This window comes from Oryx dammah, unplaced genomic scaffold (assembly GCF_014754425.2).
Source record: "Oryx dammah isolate SB20612 unplaced genomic scaffold, SCBI_Odam_1.1 HiC_scaffold_11229, whole genome shotgun sequence".
NCBI lineage: Eukaryota > Metazoa > Chordata > Mammalia > Artiodactyla > Bovidae > Oryx > Oryx dammah.
The window spans coordinates 553369-574690 of record NW_024080622.1 but is presented as its reverse complement, the minus strand read 5'-3'; the positions used below and the strand labels follow the sequence as shown (position 1 = coordinate 574690).

The following is a 21322-nucleotide window of genomic DNA, read 5'->3' as shown; positions in this document are numbered from 1 at the left end:
ACTCATAGTTCTTGAGGCACTGGGCCTGCTGTGTTGTCCCCTTAGCTGGCTGAGGATTAAAGCCAACTTTTCTATTTCCTCCAAACTCTATCTCTATATTTTTTATTGGGCATCACAGAGAAAGCCAAGATTGGGGCAGTAACAAGCAAGAAAATATAAATAAATAAAAGAAACAGAAAGAAAAACTTTAAAAAGAAACAAAAAGGGAGCTCCCTTGTGGTCCAGTGGTTGGGAATTCACCTGCCAGTGCAAGAAACACAGATTCAATCCCTGGTATGAGAAGATTCCACATGTCACAGAGCAGCTAAATCAGTGGGTCACAACTACTGAAGCCCACACTCCTAGAACCCATATTCTGCAACAAGAGACGCTACTGCAGTAAGCCCATGCACCTCAATGAAGAGTAGTTCTCACTCACTGCAACTAGAGAAAGCTGTGTGCGTCAGTAAAGACCCAGCACAGCCAAAAATAAATAAATACAATTTTAAAAAAGAAAGAAACTTTATATAAAAAGGAAACAAAAGAAAGTTTTATAGCAGGAAACTATAATAACTGAAATGAGAAATTCACTGGAAGAGCTCAATAGTTGATTTGAGCCAGTAGAAGAAAGATTACTGAATTGATATTGGAGTGATCAAGAGTATATACTCTTCAAGAATAGAAATTTAAAAATTAAGAAACATGGAAAGAATTTCAGAGAAATGTGGAACAATATTAAGTGGACCAACATATTTGTTATGGGAGTACCAAGAGAAGAAGAAGCAATACCAAGCAAGGCCCTGTGGAGCTCCTGGGCACAAAGACTTTCTGTTACCCCCATCTCTTTGATTACAGGAAACAGCCTTCATTCAGTCTCCATGACTTTCCCTTTGTTTCAGTGAGCAGATTTAAGGAACTGTTAATTAGGGAAGGGAAGGAATTAAAAATCAGAAGAAACAAGCAGTCAAGAGTGGCGTTGGGGCAAGGTCCTGTTTCCCCATTAATGGATACATGCAATATCTTTGAACTATTTTGCAGATACTGAAAACCCCTCTGGGTGCAGAAGTTAGATTGGTGATGGTATGCTGCTCACAATCATGAGACCCCAGAGGAGCTGGACCCGAAGACCGATGATATTGACTTCTACTTACCTCAACACCAACCCATCAGAAGAATGTCAATGAACTGATCGCACCCTCTTTGAAAAGTACTATAAAACTTCTCTATTATCTTCTCCACATTGGGACACACGGTTTTGAGGACATTAGCTTGCTGTGGCCCCCTTTGTCTGGCAAAGTAATAACGTGATCTTTTCCTACTTCACCCAAAACTCTGATTCAAGATTCAATTTGGTACTGATGTAGAGAAAAGCTGTTTTCAGGATTAAAAGGAAAAGAGATGGTAAAATGTTTAAAGCAATAATGCCTGAAACCTTTCCACACTTAATAAAAAACATTCCTCTAAATGCCCAAGATGCTCAATGAACTCTAAGTATGATCAATACAAAGAGAACCACATAAAAATACATCATTGTCAAAAGGCTAAAAGACAAAAACAAAAATGTTGAAAGCAGAAAAGAAAAATGACTCAGCACATACAAAGGAACCCCAGCAGCATTAATAACTAACTTCTTATGATAAGTGGGGCTTTCCCAATGGCTCAGCAGGTAAAGATTCTGCCTCAAATGCAGGAGACACAGGTGATACAGGTTCAATCTCTGGTCAGGAAGATCCCCTGGAGGAGGAAAATGGCAACCCACTCAAGTAATCTTGCCTGAAAAATCCCATGGGCACAGGAGCCTGGTGGGCTACAGTCCAAAGGGTTGCAAAGAGTCATACATGACTGAGCATCTAAGTATGTATCTCAGAAGCAATGGACACTTGTGATGTTGTTTTTTATAAGAAATACAAGTAGTCATTCAGATTATTAAAATATAGTTCCAGATAATTTGGTCTTCTTCCACAATTCCTGGCTTATAGCTCACAAAATCCTTGGAGTTTTCTGATCGATAAGAGCAATGGGAGCATCTTTATCACAATATTTGTTCTCTTATCCTCAGTTTCTTCAGGGCCATAAAGGTAAATGGATGTCTTGTTATTCATAACAAGCTCTTTCCAATGTAGTTGAGTTTATGTTAATAAAGGTGATTTTTTAATTCCCTCCCTGGTGGTGGTTGCCAGGAGAATCAGCCAGGTGACTAAAGTGTTGGAATTTTCATTCCCACCCCCTGATTTCTGGGAAGGGGAAAGGGGTTTGAGATTGAACCAATTGCCATTCATCCATGACTGAGTTGATGATGGCTATGTAATGAAGCTGCCATAAAAACCCAAAAGGACAGTGTTTGGGCCTTTTGGAGAGCTTCCACATTGGAGCCAGGCTCCATAAGGACAAACTCTTTTGTTCAGGTCCTCCCCTAGGTCTCTCTTCTTCTGGTTGTTGATTTATATCCTCTGACATCCTTTGTCATAAACTGGTAGTTAGAGGGTAAATAGGTTTTCCTGAATTCTGTGAGCTGTCCTGGCAAGTTAATAGAACCCAAGGAAGGGGTAGTGGAGACCTCTGATTTATATCCAGTCAATCAGGAATACAGGTAATAATCTGGACTTTCAGTTGGCATCCTGAGTAAGGAAGGATTGTTGGAATCTAATTTGTAGCTGATTAGTCAGCAGCACAGGTAACAACCCAGGCTTGCAACTAATGTCTGAAATGGAGACAACTCTTGTGGGACTGAGCGTTTTATCTGTGGAATCTGATTCTACCTCCAGAGAGATAGTTTCAGAATTGAGTTGAATCTCAGACACCCTGCTTGTTGTTGTTCAGTCACTAAGCCATGTCCAACTCTTTGTGAAACCATGAACTGAAGCACGACAGGCTTCCCTATCCTTCACCATCTCCTGGAGTTTGCTCCAACTGATGTCCATTTAGACACTGATGTCATTCAACCATCTCATCCTCTGTCACTCCTTCTCCTCCTGCCTCCAATCTTTCCCAGCATCCAGGTCTTTTCCAGTGAGTCAGATCTTTTCGTCAGGTGGCTAAAGTATTGGAGCTCCAGCTTCAGCATCAATCTTTCCAAAGAATATTCAGGGTTGATTTCCTTTAGGATTGACTAGTTTGATCTCCTTGCTGTCCAAGGGACTCTCAAGAGTCTTCTCCAGGAATGCAGTTTGAAAGCAAGAATTCTTCAACACAGACAAAACGTATCCACTGGAGAAGGGAATGGCAAACCACTTCAGTATTCTTGCCTTGAGAACCCCATGAACAGTATGAAAAGTCAGACACCCTGCTGTTGTCCAAGAATTGCTTGTTGAGTTGGGGAAGCCTATACACACACACGAGCTTCCGAGGTAGCACTAGTGGTAAAGAACCCACCTGTCCAATGCAGGAGACATAAGAGATGCAGGTTCCATCCTTGGGTTGGGAAGATCCCTGGAGGAAGAAATGGCAACCCACTCCAGTATTCTTTCCTGGAGAATCCCATGGCCAGAGGAACTTGGTGGGCTCTGATCGATTGGGTCACTCAGAGTCAAACACAAGTGACTTACTAAGCACACATGTGCACACACACATAAGGATGCACCTTATACTCCTTTTCCCTCTCTGTTTCTTTAAATGATAAAATAATACAAAGTGATGGGTGGCGGTCTCAAGACGGTGGAGGAATAGGACGGGGAGACCACTTTCTCCCCCACAAATTCATCAAAAGTACATTTGAATGCTGAGCGAGCTCCATAAAACAACTTCTGAACACTGGCAGAGGACATGAGGCACCCAGAAAGGCAGCCCATTCTCTTTGAAAGGAGGTAGGACAAAATATAAAAGACAAAAAGAGAGGCAAAAGAGTTAGGGACTGAGACCAGTCCCGGAGAGGGAGTCGTGAAGCAGAAGTTTCCAAACACCAGGAAACTCTCTCACAGGGGGGTCTGTGGGGAGTTTTTGAATCTCAGAGGGCAACATAACCGAGGGGTGGGGGTGGGGGTGGGGGAACCCCACAGAATATGCGCCTAACTGCAACTGCCAGCAGAGAAGTAGCCCAGAGGCTTGCCTCCGCCATCAGAGAGTGGGGGCTGGGCAAGGAGGCGCCGGCTGCATGTTTAGGTTAAGGACCAGGCCTGAATGACCTGAGGACAATCTGAGGGAGCTAACAAGATATAGCAACCCAAACTGTGGGATCAATAGAGAGAGAGAAAAAAGAGAACTTTCCTGTGAAACACTAATGCACAGCCTGGCCTGCTCATAGAACAAAGGATTGAGAGAATACCAAAAGAGAGCTAGCTGGCTGCCTACAAGCCCCAACCCCCCCACCCCACCCCCCACCCGCCAGAGGCAGAGACACAGGCATGTGACAGCTGGAGCCAGAAGGTAAGGGGCTGCTGCAGTCTCGGCCCCAGAGACCAGCATTCTCCACCAAACTGTGAGCAGGCTCCCAGTTGCTAACCATGTCTTCCTGGGATCCTGGACAGTTGACATCACAGCCAGATATCAGCTCCCAGATATCAGAGGAGACACACAGCACCCCTAAAACAGTGCTCTTGTGGTGCAACTGGGAAACCAAGTGGCTGGAACTGGGGAGGTGATTAAGATGCACAGCCCACCTAGGACAGTGCTCTCATGAAGCACCCGGTCACTTGAGCTGCTCCGGACTGGGAAGGGCAAAAAAAGGCACACCTAACCGAGTCTGTGCCTTTGCGGAGTCCTGGGGAACCTGAGCAGCTTAGCCCTTGGAATTGCATGAAGTGCAGGCCCCGCTTTGGATAGTACCCCTGCAGAGCACTCTGGAGCCTGAGCAGTGTAGACTTGGGAAGCACACACCTCCTAGAGCTGGGGAAAACCCAATGTGGTCCATACACTACGAGCAATCCCCATACATGCCAGTGATATTTGTTTGCAGTGTCCCTCCCTCCCCACAACACAACTGAACAAGTGAGCCTAAATAAGTGACCATCTTCACCCTCTTGTTTGAGGGTGGAAATTAGACACTGAAGACACTTGCAAACAGAGGAAGCCAAAATAAACAAAGAAGAGGGAACTGCTCTGGAAGTGACAGGTGCAACAGATTAAAACCCTGTAGTTAACATTGACTAAGCATCGGAGGGGGCCTATAGACCTTGAGAACAAGTACAAGCTGGAACAAGGAACTATCTGAAAAGGAACTGACCCCACACTGCCCACAACAGCTCCAGAGAAATTACTAGATATATATTTACTATTATCACTTTTTACCTTAAAAAAAAAAAAATAAGTCCTTTATTACTCCTTTAAATTTCATTTTTGTAACCTACTATTACCTTGCAAAAAAAGACCCTATTTTTAAAGCAAATTTCATGTCTATATTTTTTATAATTTTTGAGATTGATTTTGGTTTGTATTTTTAATATCGTGTTTTTCAGAGTCTAACCTCTACTCTAGATTTTTAATCTTTACTTTTTGTTGTTTTTTTTTTAATCAATTTTGTACCTTTAAGAATCTAATCTTCAGTATCCATTTTCACTTAGGGGTGTGATTACTGGCTTGATTGCTCTCTCCCTGTTTGACTCTCCCTTTTCTCTCCTAGGTCACCTCCATCTCCTCCCCCCCGCCCTTCTCTTCTCTGCTTCAGTCTGTGATCCCTCTGGGTGTTCCAGACTATGGAGAACACTTAGGGAACTGATTATTGGCTAAAATGGCCTCTCCCCTTTTGACGCCCCCCTCTTCTCCTCCTATTTCAAATCCTAAAAGATGATGCTGTGAAAGTACTGTACTCAATATGCCAGCAAATTTGGAAAACTCAGCAGTGGCCACAGGACTGGAAAAGGTCAGTTTTCATTCCAACCCCAAAGAAAGGTAATGCCAAAGAATGCTCAAACTACCTCACAATTGCACTCATCTCATATGTTAGTAAAGTAAAGCTCAAAATTTTCCAAGCCAGCCTTCAGCAATACCTGAGCCGTGAACTTCCATATGTTCAAGCTGGTTTTAGAAAAGGCAGAGGAAACAGAAATCAAATTGCCAACATTCACTGGATCATTGGAGAAGCAAGAGAGTTCCAGAACAACATCTATTTCTGCTTAATTGACTATGCCAAAGCCTTTGACTGTGTGGATCACAATAAAATGTGGAAAATTCTGAAACAGATGGAAATACCAGACTACCTGACCTGCCTCTAGAGAAACCTGTATGCAGGTCAGGAAGCAACAGTTAGAACAGGACAGGGAACAACAGACTGGTTCCAAATAGGAAAAGAAGTATGTCAAGGCTGTATATTGTCACCCTCCTTATTGAACTTATATGCAGAGTACATCATGAGAAAAGCTGGGCTAGAAGAAGAACAAGCTGGAATCAAGATTGTCGGGAGAAATATCAATAACCTCAGATATTCAGATGACACCACCCTTATGACAGAAAGTGAAGAAAAACTAAAGAGCCTCTTGATGAAAATGAGAGAGGAGAGTGAAAACGTTGGCTTAAAGCTCAACATTCCGAAAACAAAGATCGTGGCATCTTGTCACATTACTTCACAGCAACTAGATGAGGAAACAGTGGAAACAGTGGCTGACTTTATTTTGGGGGCTTCAAAATCACTGCAGATGATGATTGCAGCTGTGAAATTAAAAGATGCTTACTCCTTGGCAGGAACGCTATGACCAACCTAGACAGCATATTAAAAAGCAGAGAAGTTACTTTGTCAACAAAGGTCCGTCTAGTGAAGGCTATGGTTTTTCCAATAGTCATGTATGGATGTGAGAGTTGGACTATAAAGAAAGCTGAGCACCCAAGAATTGATGCTTTTGAACTGTGGTGTTGCAGAAGACTCTTAAGAGTCCCGTGGACTGGAAGGAGATCCAACCAGTCCATCCTAAAGGAGATCAATCCTTGGTGTTCATTGGAAGGACTGATGTTGAGGCTGAAACTCCAATACTTTGGCCACCTGATGCGAAGAACTGACTTATTGGAAAAGACCCTGATGCTGGGAAAGACTGAGGGCAGGAGGAGAAGGGGATGACAGAGAATGAGATGGTTGGATGGCATCACCGACTCAATGGACATGAATTTGGGTAAACACCGGGAGTTAGTGATGGACAGGGAGGCCTGGCATGCTGTGGTTCATGGGGTCGCAAAGAGTCTGATATAACTGAGCAATTGAACTGAACTTCTCCTCCTGGTTACCTCTGTCTCCCTCCTCCCTCTTCTCTTCTCCATGTAAGTCTGTGAAATTCTCTGGGTGTCCCTCGTTGTGGAGAATTGTTTCACCATTAATCAAGATGTTGTATCATCCATGCTGTATGGATGGAGAAGTATTGAGGCTACTGTAAGAATAAGAATGAAAGCCAGAGTCAGGAGGATTAACTCCAAAACTTGATAACATCAGTGAACTCCTGATTCCAGGGAACATGAATAGACAAGAGCTCACACAAAATCCCCCATATCTACACTGAAACCAAGTTACACCCAAGAGCCAACAAGTTCCAGAGCAACACATACCATGCTAATTCTCCAGCAAAGCAGGAACACAGCCTGTGCGTTAAAAGACAGGCTTCCAAAAGCCTGACAAACCCATAGACACTCCAAAACTCACTACTGGACACTTTACTGCACTTCAGAAAGGAGATCCAGCTCCACCCACCAGAATGCAGACACAGTCTCCCCTAACCAGGAAACCTTGACAAGGCACTAGCCCAACCCCACCCACAGGGAGCAGGCTCCACAATAAAGAGGAACCATGAACTCCCAACCTACAGAAAGGGCACCCCAAACACAGCAATCTAAACAAAATGAAAAGGCAGAGAAATATTCAGCAACTAAAGTAACATGATAAATGCCCACCAGACCAAACAAAAGGAGAGTTAGGGAGTCTACCAGAAAAAATAATTCAGAATAATGATAGTAAAGATGATCCAAAATCTTGAAAAGAAAATGAAGTTACAGACAAATAGACTAGAGACAAGGATTGAGAAGATGCAAGAAATGTTTAACAAGGACCTAGAAGAAATAAAGAAGAGCCAATCAATAATGAATAATGCAATAACTGAAATCAAAAGCACTCTGGAGGGAACCAACAGCAGAATAACAGACAGAAGACAGGATAAGTGAGATGGAAGACAGAACGGTGGAAATAAATGAAGCAGAAAGGAAAAAAGAAACAAGAATTAAGAGAAATGAGGACAACCTCAGAGACCTTTGAGACAGTGTTAAACGCCCCAACATTCAAATCATAGGAGTCCCAGAAGAAGAAGACAAAAACAAAGACCATGAGAAAACACTTGAGGAGATAATAGATGAAAACTTCCCTAAAACGGGGAAGGAAATAGCCACCCAAGTCCAAGAAACCCAGAGAGTCCCAAACAGGATAAATGCAAGGCAAAACACCCCCAAGACACATATTAATCAAACTAACAAAGATCCAACACAAAGAGCAAATATTAAAAGCAGAAAGAGAAATGAAACAAATAACACACAAAGGGATCCCCATAAGGATAACAGCTGATCTTTCAATAGAAACTCTTCAGGCCAGAAGGGAATGGCAGGACATACTTAAAGTGATGAAACAGAAAAACTTACAACTCAGATTACTGTACTCAGCAAGGATCTCATTCAAATATGAAGGAGAAATCAAAAGCTTTACAGACAAGCAAAAGCTGAGAGAATTCAGCACCACCAAAACAGCTCTTCAACAAATGCTAAAGGATTTTCTCTAGACAGGAAACACAGAATAGGTTTATAAACTCAAACCCAAAACAACAAAGTAAATGGCAATGGGATCATACTTACCAATAATTACCTTAAAAGTAAATGGGTTGAATGCCCAACCAAAAGACAAAGACTGGCTGAATGGATACAAAAACAAGATCCCTATATATGCTGTCAACAAGGAACCCACCTTAAACCAAGGGACACATACAGACTGAAAGTGAAGGGCTGGAAAAAGTTCTTTCATGAAAATGAAGAACAAAAGAAGCAGGAGTAGCAATACTCATATCAGACAAAATAGACTTTGAAATAAAGGCCATGAAAAAAGACAAAGAGGAACACTATATAATTATCAGAGGATCAATCCAAGAAGAAAATATAACAATTATAAATATATATGCACCCAACAGAGGAGCACCTCAATACATAAGGCAAATACTAACAAATATGAAAGGGGAAATTAACAGTAATGCAATAATAGTGGGAGACTTTAATACCCTACTCACACCTATGGATAGATCAACTAAACAGAAAATTAGCAAGGAAACACAAACTTTAAATGATACAATGGACCAGTTACACCTAATTGATATCTATAGGACATCTCACCCCCAAACAATGAATTTCACCTTTTTCTCAAGTGCACATGGAACGTTCTCTAGGATAGATCACATCCTGGGCCATAAGTCTGGCCTTGGTAAATTCAAAAAAATTGAAATAATTTCAACCATCTTTTCTGATCACAATATGTTAAGATTAGATGTCAACTACAGGAAAAAAAAACTATTAAAATACAAACATATGGAGGCTAAACAACATGCTTCTGAATAACCAACAAATCACAGAAGAAATCAAAAAGGATATCAAAATATGCATAGAAATAAATGAAAATGAAAACACCACAACCCAAAACCTATGGGATTCAGTAAAAGCAGTTCTAAGGGTAAGTTTCATAGCAATACAAGCTTACCACAAGAAACAAGAGAAAAATCAAATAAACAACCTAACTTTACACCTAAAGCAACTAGAAAAAGAAGAAATGAAGAACCCGAGGGTTGGTATGAGGAAAGAAATAATAAAAATTAGAGCAGAAATAAATGAAAAAGAAACAAAGGAGACTATAGCAAAAATTAACAAGCCAGAAGCTGGTATTTGGGAAGATAAATAAAATAGACAAGCCATTAGCCAGACTCATTGAGGAAAAAAGGGAGAAGGATAAAATCAACAAAAATAGAAATCAAAATGGAGAAATCACAACAGAGAACACAGAAATATAAAAGACTACTATCAGCAATTATATGACAATAAAACGGAAAATTTGGAAAAATTGATGAATTCTTAGAAAAGTATAACCTTCCAAAACTGAACAAGGAAGAAACAGAAAATCTTAACAGACCCTTCACAAGTACGGAAATAGAAAGTGTAATCAAAAGTCTTCCAACAAACAAAAGCCCAGAACCAGATGGCTTCACAGGTGAATTCAACCAAAAATTTAGAGAAGAGCTAACACCTACCCTACTCAAACTCTTCCAGAAAATTGCAGAGGAAAGTAAACTCCCAAACTCATTCTATGAGGCCAACATCACCCTAATTCCAAAACCAGACAAAGATGTCACAAAAAAAGAAAACTACAGGCCAATATCACTGATGAACACAGATGCAAAAATCCTCAACAAAATTTTAGCAGACAGAATCCAACAACATATTAAAATATCATATACATGATGACCAAGTGGGTTTTATCCCAGGGATGCAAGGATTCTTCATTATTCACAAATCAATCAATGTGATACACCACATTAACAAATTGAAAGATAAAAAACATACGATTATCTCAGTAGATGCAGAGAAAGCCTTTGAGAAAATTCAACATCCATCTATGATAAAAACCCTCCAGAAAGCAGGCATAGAAGGAACATACCTCAACATAATAAGAGTCATCTATGATAAACCCCCAAAAAGCAGACCTGGTGAGCTCCAGACTGCGGGCTGGGGACGAGGTGGTGAACATCAATGAGATGGCACTGAGCAGCTTCCGATGGGAGGCCGTTTCCTTGGTGAAAGGATCCTACAAGACCTTGCGGCTGGTGGTGTGCAGGCAAGATTTAGCCAAGGATACATGGGCACAGGAGGGCTGAGAGGAGCTACTCCATGTCCAAGGTCAGGAGGGGTGGCCGTGAGGAGATACCCCTCATACAAGGTAAGGAGCAGCGGCTGTGCTTTGCTGGAGCAGCTATGAAGAGATACCCCACGTCCAAGGTAAGAGAAACCCAAGTAAGATGGTAGGTGTTGAGAGAGGGCATCAGAGGGCAGACACACTGAAACCATAATCACAGAAAACTAGCCAATCTAATCACATGGACCACAGCCTTGTCTAACTCAATGAAACTAAGTCATGCTCTGTGGGGTCACCGAAGATGGGAGGGTCATGGTGGAGAGGTCTGACAGAATTTGGTCCACTGGAGAAGGGAATGGCAAACACTTCAGTATCCTTGCCTTGAGAACCCCATGAACAGTATGAAAAGGCAAAATGAGAGGATACTGAAAGGAGAACTCCCCAGAATGGTAGGTGCCCAATATGCTACTGGAGATCAGTGGAGAAATAACTCCAAAAAGAATGAAGGGATGGAGCCAAAGCAAAAACAATACCCAGTTGTGGATGTGACCGGTGTTAGAAGCAAGGTCCGATGCTGTAAAGAGCAATATTGCATGGGAACCTAGAATGTCAGGTCCATGAATCAAGGCAAATTGGAAGTGGTCAAACAGGAGATGGCAAGAGTGAACGTTGACATTCTAGGTATCAGCGAACTAAAGTGGACTGGAATGGTGAATTTAACTCAGATGACCATTATGTCTACTACTGTGGGCAGGAATTCCTTAGAAGAAATGGAGTAGCCATCATGGTCAACAAAAGAGTCCAAAATGCAGTACTTGGATGCAATCTCAAAAACGACAGAATGATCTCTGTTCATTTCCAAGGCAAACCATTCAATATCACTGTAATCCAAGTCTATGCCCCAATCAATAATGCTGAAGAAGCTGAAGGTGAATGGTTCTATGAAGACCTACAAAACCTTTTAGAACTAACACCCAAAAAAGATGTCCTTTTCATTATAGGGGACTGGAATGCCGAAGTAAGAAGTCAAGAAACACCTGGAGTAACAGGCAAATTCCTTGGCCTTGGAATACAGAATAAAGCAGGGCAAAGGCTAATAGAGTTTTGCCAAGAGAATGTACTGGTCATAGCAAACACCCTCTTCCAACAACACAAGAGAAGACTCTATATATGGACATCACCAGATGGTCAACACAGAAATCAGATTGATTATATTCTTTGCAGCCAAAGATGGAGAAGCTCTATACAGTCAGCAAAAACAAGACTGGGAGATGACTGTGGCTCAGATCATAAAATCCTTCTTGCCAAATTCAGACTTAAATTGAAGAAAGTAGGGAAAACGACTAGACCATTCAGGTATGACCTAAATCAAATCCCTTATGATTATACAGTGGAAGTGAGAAATAAATTTAAGGGATGAGATCTGATAGACAGAGTGCCTGATGAACTACGGATGGAGGTTTGTGACATTATACAGGAGACAGGGATCAAGACCATCCCCATGGAAAAGAAATGCAAAAAAGCAAAATGGCTGTCTGAGGAGGCCTTACAAATAGCTGTGAAAGGAGGAGAAGAGAAAAGCAAAGGAGAAAAGAGAAGATATAAGCGTCTGAATGCAGAGTTCCAAAGAATAGCAAGGAGAGATAAGAAAGCCTCAGTGATCAATGCAAAGAAAAAGAGGAAAACAACAGAATGGGAATGACTAGAGATCTCTCCAAGAAAATTAGAGATACCAAGGCAATATTTCATGCAAAGATGGGCTCAATAAAGGACAGAAATGGTATGGACCTAACAGAAGCAGAAGATATTAAGAAGACGCGGCAAGAATATACAGAAGAACTGTACAGAAAAGATCTTCATGACCAAGATAATCACGATGGTTTGATCACTCACCTAGAGCCAGACATGCTGGAATGTGAAGTCAAGTGGGCCTTAGGAAGCACCACTATGAACAAAGCTAGTGGAGGTGATGGAATTCCAGTTGAGCTATGTCAAATCCTGAAAGATGTTGCTGTGAAAGTGCTGTGTTCAATATGCCAGCAAATTTGGAAAACTCAGCAGTGGCCACAGGACTGGAAAAGGTCAGTTTTCATTCCAATCCCAAAGAAAGGTAATGCCAGAGAATGCTCAAACTACCACACAATTGCACTCATCTTACACTGGTAAAGTAATGCTCAAAATTCTCCAAGCCAGGCTTCAGCAGTACATGAACCGTGAACTTCCTGATGTTCAAGCTGGTTTTAGGAAAGGCAGAGAAACCAGAGATCAAATTGCCAACATCCACTGGATCATGGAAAAAGCAAGAGAGTTCCAGAAAAACATCTATTTCTGCTTTATTGACTATGCCAAAGCCTTTGACTGTGTGGATCACAATAAACTGTGAAAAATTCTGAAACAGATGGGAATACCAGACCACCTGACCTGCCTCTTGAGAAACTGTTGCAGGTCAGGAAGCAACAGTTAGAACTGGACATGGAACAACAGATTGGTTCCAAATAGGAAAAGGAATATGTCAAGACTATATATTGTCACCCTGCTTATTTAACTCTATGCAGAGTACATCATGAGAAATGCTGGACTGGAAGAAGCACAAACTGGAATCAAGATTGCCAGGAGAAATATAAATAACCTCAGATATGCAGATGACACCACCCTTATGGTAGAGAGTGAAGAAGAACTAAAAAGCCTCTTGAGGAAAGTGAAATAGGAGGGCGAAATAGTTGGCTTAAAGCTCAACATTCAGAAAACGAAGATCATGGCATCTGGTCCCATCACTTCATGGGAAATATATGGGGAGACAGTGGAAACTGTGTCAGAGTTTATATGGGGGGATCCAAAATAACTGCAGATGGTGATTGTTGCCATGAAATTAAAAGATGCTTACTCCTTGGAAGGAAAGTTAGGACCAACTTAGATAGTATGTTGAAAATCAGAGATATTACTTTGCCAACAAAGGTCCATCTAGTCAAGGCTATGGTTTTTCCAGTGGTCAGGTATGGATGTGAGAGTTGGACTGTGAAGAAAGCTGAGTGCCAAAGAATTAATGCTTTTGAACAGTGGTGTTGGAGAAGACTCTTGAAAGTCCCTTGGCGTGCAAGGAGATCCAACCAGTCCATCCTAAACGAGATCAGTCCTTGGTGTTCACTGTAAGGATTGATGCTAAAGCTGAAACTCCAGTACTTTGGCCACCTCGTGGAAGAGTTGACTCATTGGAAAAGACCTTGATGCTGGGAGGGATTGGGGGCAGGAAGAGAAGGGGACAACAGAGAATAAGATGGCTGGATGGCCTCACCGACTCGATGGACATGAGTTCGAGTGAACTCTGGGAGATGGTGATGGACAGGGAGGCCTGGCGTGCTGCAACTCATGGGATCACAAAGTGTTGGATACAACTGAGTGACTGAACTGAACTGATGATAAACCCACAGCAAACATTATTCCCAATGGTGAAAAATTGATTGCATTTCCCCTGAAATCAGGAATAAGACAAGGATGCCCACTCTCACCACAACTATTCCATATTGTTTTGGAAGTTTTAGCCACAGCAATCAGAGAAGAAAAAGAAATGAGAGGAATCCAGATTAGAAAAGAAGAAGTAAAACTCTCACTCTCTGCAGATGGCATGATCCTGTACATCGAAAACCCTAAAGACACCACCAGAAAATTAGTATAGCTAATCAATGAATATAGTGAAGTTGCATGATAGAAAATTAGTACACAGAAATCCATTGCAATCCCATACACCAACAATGAGAAAACCAAAGAGAAATCAAGGAAACAACCCCATTCATCATTGCAATGAAAAGAATAAAATACTTAGGAATAAGCAAAAGACCTATATATAGAAAACTATAAAACACTGATGAAAGAAATCAAAGATGACACAAATAGATGGAGAAATATACCATGTTCATCAATCGGAAGAATCAATATAGTGAAAATGAGTATACTACACAAAGTAATCTATAAATTCAATGCAATTCCTATCAAGCTACCAATGGTATTTTTCAGAGAACTAGAACAATTATTTTCACAATTTGTATTGGAAATATAAAAAACCTCAAATAGTCAAAGCAATCATGAGAAAGAAGAATAAAACTGGAGGAATCAGCATGCCTGACTTCAGACTATACTACAAAGCTACAGTCATTAAGAGAGTATGGTACTGGCACAAAGACAGAAATATAGATCAACGGAACAAAATAGAAAGCCCAGAGATAAATCCACACACCAATGGACAACTTATCTTTGACAAGGGAGGCAAATATATACAATGGAGAAAAGACAATCTCTTTAACAAGTGGTGCTGTGAAAACTGGTCAACCACCTGTAAAAGAATGATACTAGAACACTTTCTAACACCATTCACAATAATAAACTCAAAATGGATTAAAGATCTGAATGTAATACCAGAAACTATAAAACTTCTAGAGGAAAACGTATACAAAACACTCTCTGACATAAATCACAGCAAGATCCTGTATGATTCACCTCCCATAGTAAGGAAATAAAAGCAAAAATAAACAAATGGGACCTAATTAAACTTAAAGCTTTTTCACAACGAAGGAAACTATAAGGAGTGTGAAGGACAGCATTCAGAATGGGAGAAAATAATAGCAAATGAAGCAACTGACCAAGAACTAATCTCAAAAATATACAAGCATCTCAGGCAGCTCAACACCAGAAAATTAAATGACCCAATAAAAAAATGGGCCAAAGAACTAAACAAACATTTCTCTGAAGAAGACATACAGATGACTAACAAATGCATGAAAAGATGCTCAACATCACTGATTATCAGAGAAATGCAAATCAAAACCACCATGAGGTATCCATCACACACCAGTCAGAATGGCTGCTATGAAAAAGTCTATAAACATTAAATGCTAGAGAGGGTATGGAGAAAAGGGAACTCTTTCACTATTGGTGGGAATGCAAACTAGTGCAGCCACTATGGAGAATAGTGTGGAGATTTCTTAAGAAACTGGAAATAGAAATGCCATACGACCCAGCAACCCCACTGCTGGGCATAAACACTGAGGAAAGCAGAACTGAAAGAGACATGTGTACCTCAATGTTCATCGCAGCACTGTTTACAATAGCTAGGACATAGAAGCAACCTAGATGTCCATCAACAGATGAATGGATAAGGAGTTGTGGTACATATACACAATGGAATATCAGCAATTAAAAGAATGCATCTGAATCAGTTCTAATGAGGTGGATGAAACTGGAACTTATTATACAGAGTGAAGTAAGCCAGAAAGAAAAACACCAATATAGTATATTAAGGCATATATATGGAATTTAGAAAGATGGTAATGATGACCCTATATGCAAGACAATAAGAGAAACAGATATACAGAACAGACTTTTGGACTCTGTGGGAGAAGGCAAAGGTTGTGGGGGATGATTTGAGAGAACAGATTGAAATGTGTATACTACCATATGTGAAATAGATGACCAGTCCAAATTTGATGCATGAAACAGGGAACTCAAAGCCTTTACACTGGGACAACCCAGAGGGATGGGATGGGGAGGGAGGTGGGAAGGGGGGTTGGGATGGGGGACACATGTACACCCATGGCTGATTCTTCTCAATGTATGGCAAAAAAAAAAAAAAACACTACAATATTGTAAAGTAATTAGTCTCAAATTAAAATAAATAAATTTTAAAAATATTAAAGTGACAATTTAAATAATTGGTGTTGGAGGAGAGTATATATAAATATAATTGTATAACATTACTTTGCTTAAAAATGTCCATCTAGTCAAGGCTATGGTTTTTCCAGTAGTCATGTATGAATGTGAGAGTTGGACTATGAAGAAAGCTGAGCACTGAAGAATTGATGCTTTTTAACTGCAGTGTTGGAAAAGACTCTTGAGAGCCCTTGCACTGCAAGAAGATCCAACCAGTCCATCCTAAAGGAGATCAGTCCTGAATATTCACTGGAAGGACTGATGCTGAAGCTGAAACTCCAATACTTTGGCCACCTGAAGTGAAGAACTGACTCATTGGAAAAGACCTTGATGCTGGGAAAGATTGAAGGCAGGAGGAGAAGGAGATGACTGAGGATGAGATGGTTGGATTGCATCGCCAACTCAATGGACATGAGTTTGAGAAAGCTCCAGGTGTTGGTGATAGACAGGGAAGCCTGGCGTGCTGTAGTCCATGGGATCACAATGAGTCAGTCATGACTGAGCAACTGAACTGAACTGAGTATAGTGAAAAAAAATCTATAAAAGAATTAAAATATTACACTAGAAATTTTCACTTAATACAAAAGAAAGCAGTAAGACTGATAGAGGAACAAAAAATACATGAGACATATAGAAAATAAGTTGCAAAACAGTATTAATAATACAGGTAAAGCAACCATGTCAATATCAACATTAAATGTAGATGAATTAAGCAATCTAATAAAAGGTAGGCTTTGTCAGGTTGGATTAAAAAAAAAGATCCAATTTTACACAGTCTAAATGAGAATAATTCAGATTCAAAGATGAAAATGGTTGAAAACTAAAGGATGGAAAGCGATATTCCATCTAACAGGAAATCTAATATTAATATCTAATATGGAATATGAGATAACATATAGATGATATAATATATATTTTCTATATATAATATGGAATATCTCTTTCCATACAAACAAGAAAAAGAGATCTAAAATAGAGAAAGCTACAATAGGACTGTAGTAGTCATACCACATATAAAGGACACTTTATAAAATAAAATTGTCAATCCATTGGGAAGATGTAATAACTGTAAATATGCACAAAGAAAAACAAAGAGCCCCAAACTATATGAAGCAAAAGCTGACAGAACTGAAGAGAGAGGTAGACACTTCAACAATTATAACCCGAGATTTCAATGCAACTTTCATAATGGATGGAACAACTAGGCAGAAGACCAGCAACTCTATAAACCAACTAGGGCTAACAGACAACTATAGACCATGCTGCACAATAACCAAAGAACAACTGAGGTGACAGATGAATTACTGTTTGAATATACCAAAAACCACTGAACTGCATACTTCACACAGATTAATTCTATGGCATTTAAATTCTATGCCAATAAAGCCATTTAAATTTTTTTAAAGAATGACATCTTTAGGAGGATAAGAGATCTCACATTTCTAACACAACAATTAAAAGTTATAAAAAGGACTAATGAGATCTCAGAAATAAAAAGTTTTTATTAACATTAAAAATTTTTCCAAAGGTGGCCTAACTATATGGAATGGATATAATTAAAGAGAAAACATAAAACTGAATGATTCAGCCCAATAATTAACTGATGCATAAAGACATCAAAGAATATGTGGAAGAGGAGTTAGAAGACACAGAGGATGATCCATACACATCTCATAGTAGTTCTGAAAGAAGAGCACAGAAAGACTTGAAGATGAAGAAACAATAGAAAAATCCACCAGAATGAAAAGAAAACCCAGAACTTCATATTCAAATTGCACCAAGTATTGAGCAAAAGGAATTTACCAATATTTATATCTTCAGATACTGATATAAAGTAAATCCTAAAAGTCTTGAAAAACAAAATATATGTTATATACCAAAGACTGAGAAACCAGATGGACAACCAGTCTTTTAACCAGCAACTCTGAAGACAAAAGATCCCAGAACAATAGGTTCATTTGTTTGTTCTCCATAAAGAAATGTAATTTTGAATCTATAGCTTTAAACCCAGTGTGTGCGCTCTGAATTTTATCTACCTTCTATAAAAGAATTACAGAACAAATGGTAAATTCAAAAATAAATCTAGTTTAAAAAGCAAGAAGTTCAGTAAATCTTTTCTTTCCCAATATGAAACATTTAAGTCCCCTGAGACCACATTCCTAAGTCCAATTTGTTTACAATTCTAACCAAGTTAGCATAGTTCAGTTCAGTTCTGTCTCTCAGTCGTGCCCAACTCTTTGCAACCCCAAGAACCGCAGCATACCAGGCCTCCCTGTCCATCACCAACTCCCAGGAATCACCCAAAGCCATGTCCATTGAGTCAGTGATGCCATCCAACCATCTATCTTCTGTCGTCCCCTTATCCTCTTGCCCTCAATTGTTCCCAGAATCAGGGTCTTTTCAAATGAATCAGCTCTTCGCATCATCTGGACAAAGTATTGTAGTTTCAGCCTCAACATCAGTCCTTTAAATGAACACTCAGGACTGATCTCCTTTAGGATGGACTTGTTGGATCTCCTTGTAGTCCAAGGGACTCTCAAGAGTATTCTCCAACACCACAGTTCAAAAGCATCAATTCTTTGGTGATCAGCTTTCTTTATAGTCCAACTCTCTCTCACATCCATACATGACCACTGGAAAAACCATAGCCTTGATTAGACAGACCTTTGTTGGCAAAGTAATGTCTCTGCTTTTTAATATGCTATCTAAGTTGGTCATAACTTTCCTTCCAAGGAGTAAGTGTCTTTTAATTTCATGGCTGCAGTCACCATCTGCAGTGACTTTCAGTTCAGTTCAGTTCAGTTCAGTCACTCAGTTGTGTCCGACTCTTTGCAACCCCTTGAATGGCAGCACGCCAGGCCTCCCTGTCCATCACCAACCCCCGGAGTTCACTCAGACTCACGTCCATCGAGTCATTGATGCCATCCAGCCATCTCATCCTCGGTCATCCCCTTCTCCTCCTGCCCTCAATCTCTCCCAGCATCAGAGTCTTTTCCAATGAGTCAACTCGTCACATGAGGTGGCCAAAGTACTGGAGTTTCAGTCTCAGCATCATTCCTTCCAAAGAAATCCCAGGGTTGATCTCCTTCCAAATGGACTGGTTGGTTGTCCTTGCAGTCCAAGGGACTCTCAAGAGTCTTCTCCAACACCACAGTTCAAAAGCATCAATTCTTCAGCGCTCAGCCTTCTTCACAGTCCAACTCTCACATCCATACATAACTACTGGAAAAATTATAGCCTTGACTAGATAGACCTTAGTCGGCAAAGTAATGTCTCTGCTTTTGAATATGCTATCTAGGTTGGTCATAACTTTTCTTCCAAGGAGTAAACGTCTTTTAATTTCATGGCTGCAGTCACCATCTGCAGTGATTTTGGAGCCACAAAAAATAAAGTCTGACACTGTTTCCACTGTTTCCCCATCTATTTCCCATGAAGTGATGGGACTGGATGCCATGATCTTTGTTTTCTGAATGTTGAGCTTTAAGCCAACTTGAGCCCAGAAAAATAAAGTCAGCCACTGTTTCCACATCTAGTTGCCATGAAGTGATGGAACCAGATGCCATATCTTCGTTTTCTGAATGTTGAGCTTTAAGACAACTTTTTCACTCTCCTCTTTCACGTTCATCAAGAGGCTTTTTAGTTCCTCTTCACTTTCTGCTATAAGGGTGGTGTCATCTGCATACCTGAGGTTATTTATATTTCTCCTGGCAATCTTGATTCCAGCTTGTTCTTCTTCCAGCCCAGCATTTCTCATGATGTACTCTGCATATAAGTTCAATAAGCAGGGTGACAATATACAGCCTTGATGTACTCCTTTTCCTATTTGGAACCAGACTGTTGTTCCCTATCCTGTTCTAACTGTTGCTTTCTAACCTGCATACAGGTTTCTCAAGAGGCAGATCAGGTGGTCTGGTATTCCCATCTCTTTCAGAATTTTCCACAGTTTATTGTGATCCAACAGTCAAAAGCTTTGGCATAGTCAATAAAGCAGAAATAGATGTTTTTCTTGAACTCTCTTGCTTTTTCGGTGATCCAGCAGATGTTGGCAATTTGATCTCTGGTTCCTCTGCCTCCTCTAAAACCAGCTTGAACGTCTGAAAGTTCACGGTTCCTGTATTGCTGAAGCCTGGCTTGGAGAACTTGAAGCGTTACTTGACTAGTGTGTGAAACGAGAGCAATTGTGCAGTAGTTTGAGCATTCTTTGGCATTGCCTTTCTTTGGGATTGGAATGAAAACCGACCTTTTCCAATCCTTTGGCCACTGCTGAGTTTTCCAAGTTTGCAGGCGTATTCAGTGCAGCACTTTCACAGCATCATCTTTCAGGATTTGACAGAGCTCAACTGGAATACCATCACCTCCACTAGCTTTGTTCATAGTGATGCTTCCTAAGGCCCACTTGGCTTCACATTCCAGGATGTCTGGCTCTGGGTGAGTGATCACACCACCATGATTATCTTCGTCATGAAGATCTTTTCTGTACAGTTATTCTGTTTATTCTTGCCACCTCTTAATATCTTCTGCTTCTGTTAAGTCCATCCCATTTATGTCCTTTATTGAGCCCATCTTTGCATGAAGTGTTCCCTTGGTATCTCTAATTTTCTTGAAGAGATATCTAGCCTTTCCCAATCTATTGTTTTCCCCTATTTCTTTTCATTGATCACTGATGAAAGTTTTCTTATCTCTCCTTGTATTCTTTGGAACTCTGCATTCAAATGGGTATATCTTTCCTTTCCTCCTTTGCTTTTAGCTTTCCTTCTTTTCACAGATATTTTTAAGGGGTCCTCAGACAGCCATTTTGCTTTTTTGTATTTCTTTTTCTTGGGGATGGTCTTGATTCCTGTCTCCTGTACAATGCACGAA

General features: G+C 40.4%; 1 pseudogene; it reads left to right on the top strand.

The window, feature by feature from the left end:
• Positions 1-10589: 10589 nt before the first annotated feature.
• Positions 10590-12110, top strand: LOC120861122 (annotated as a pseudogene).
• The last annotated feature ends 9212 nt before the right edge of the window (positions 12111-21322 follow it).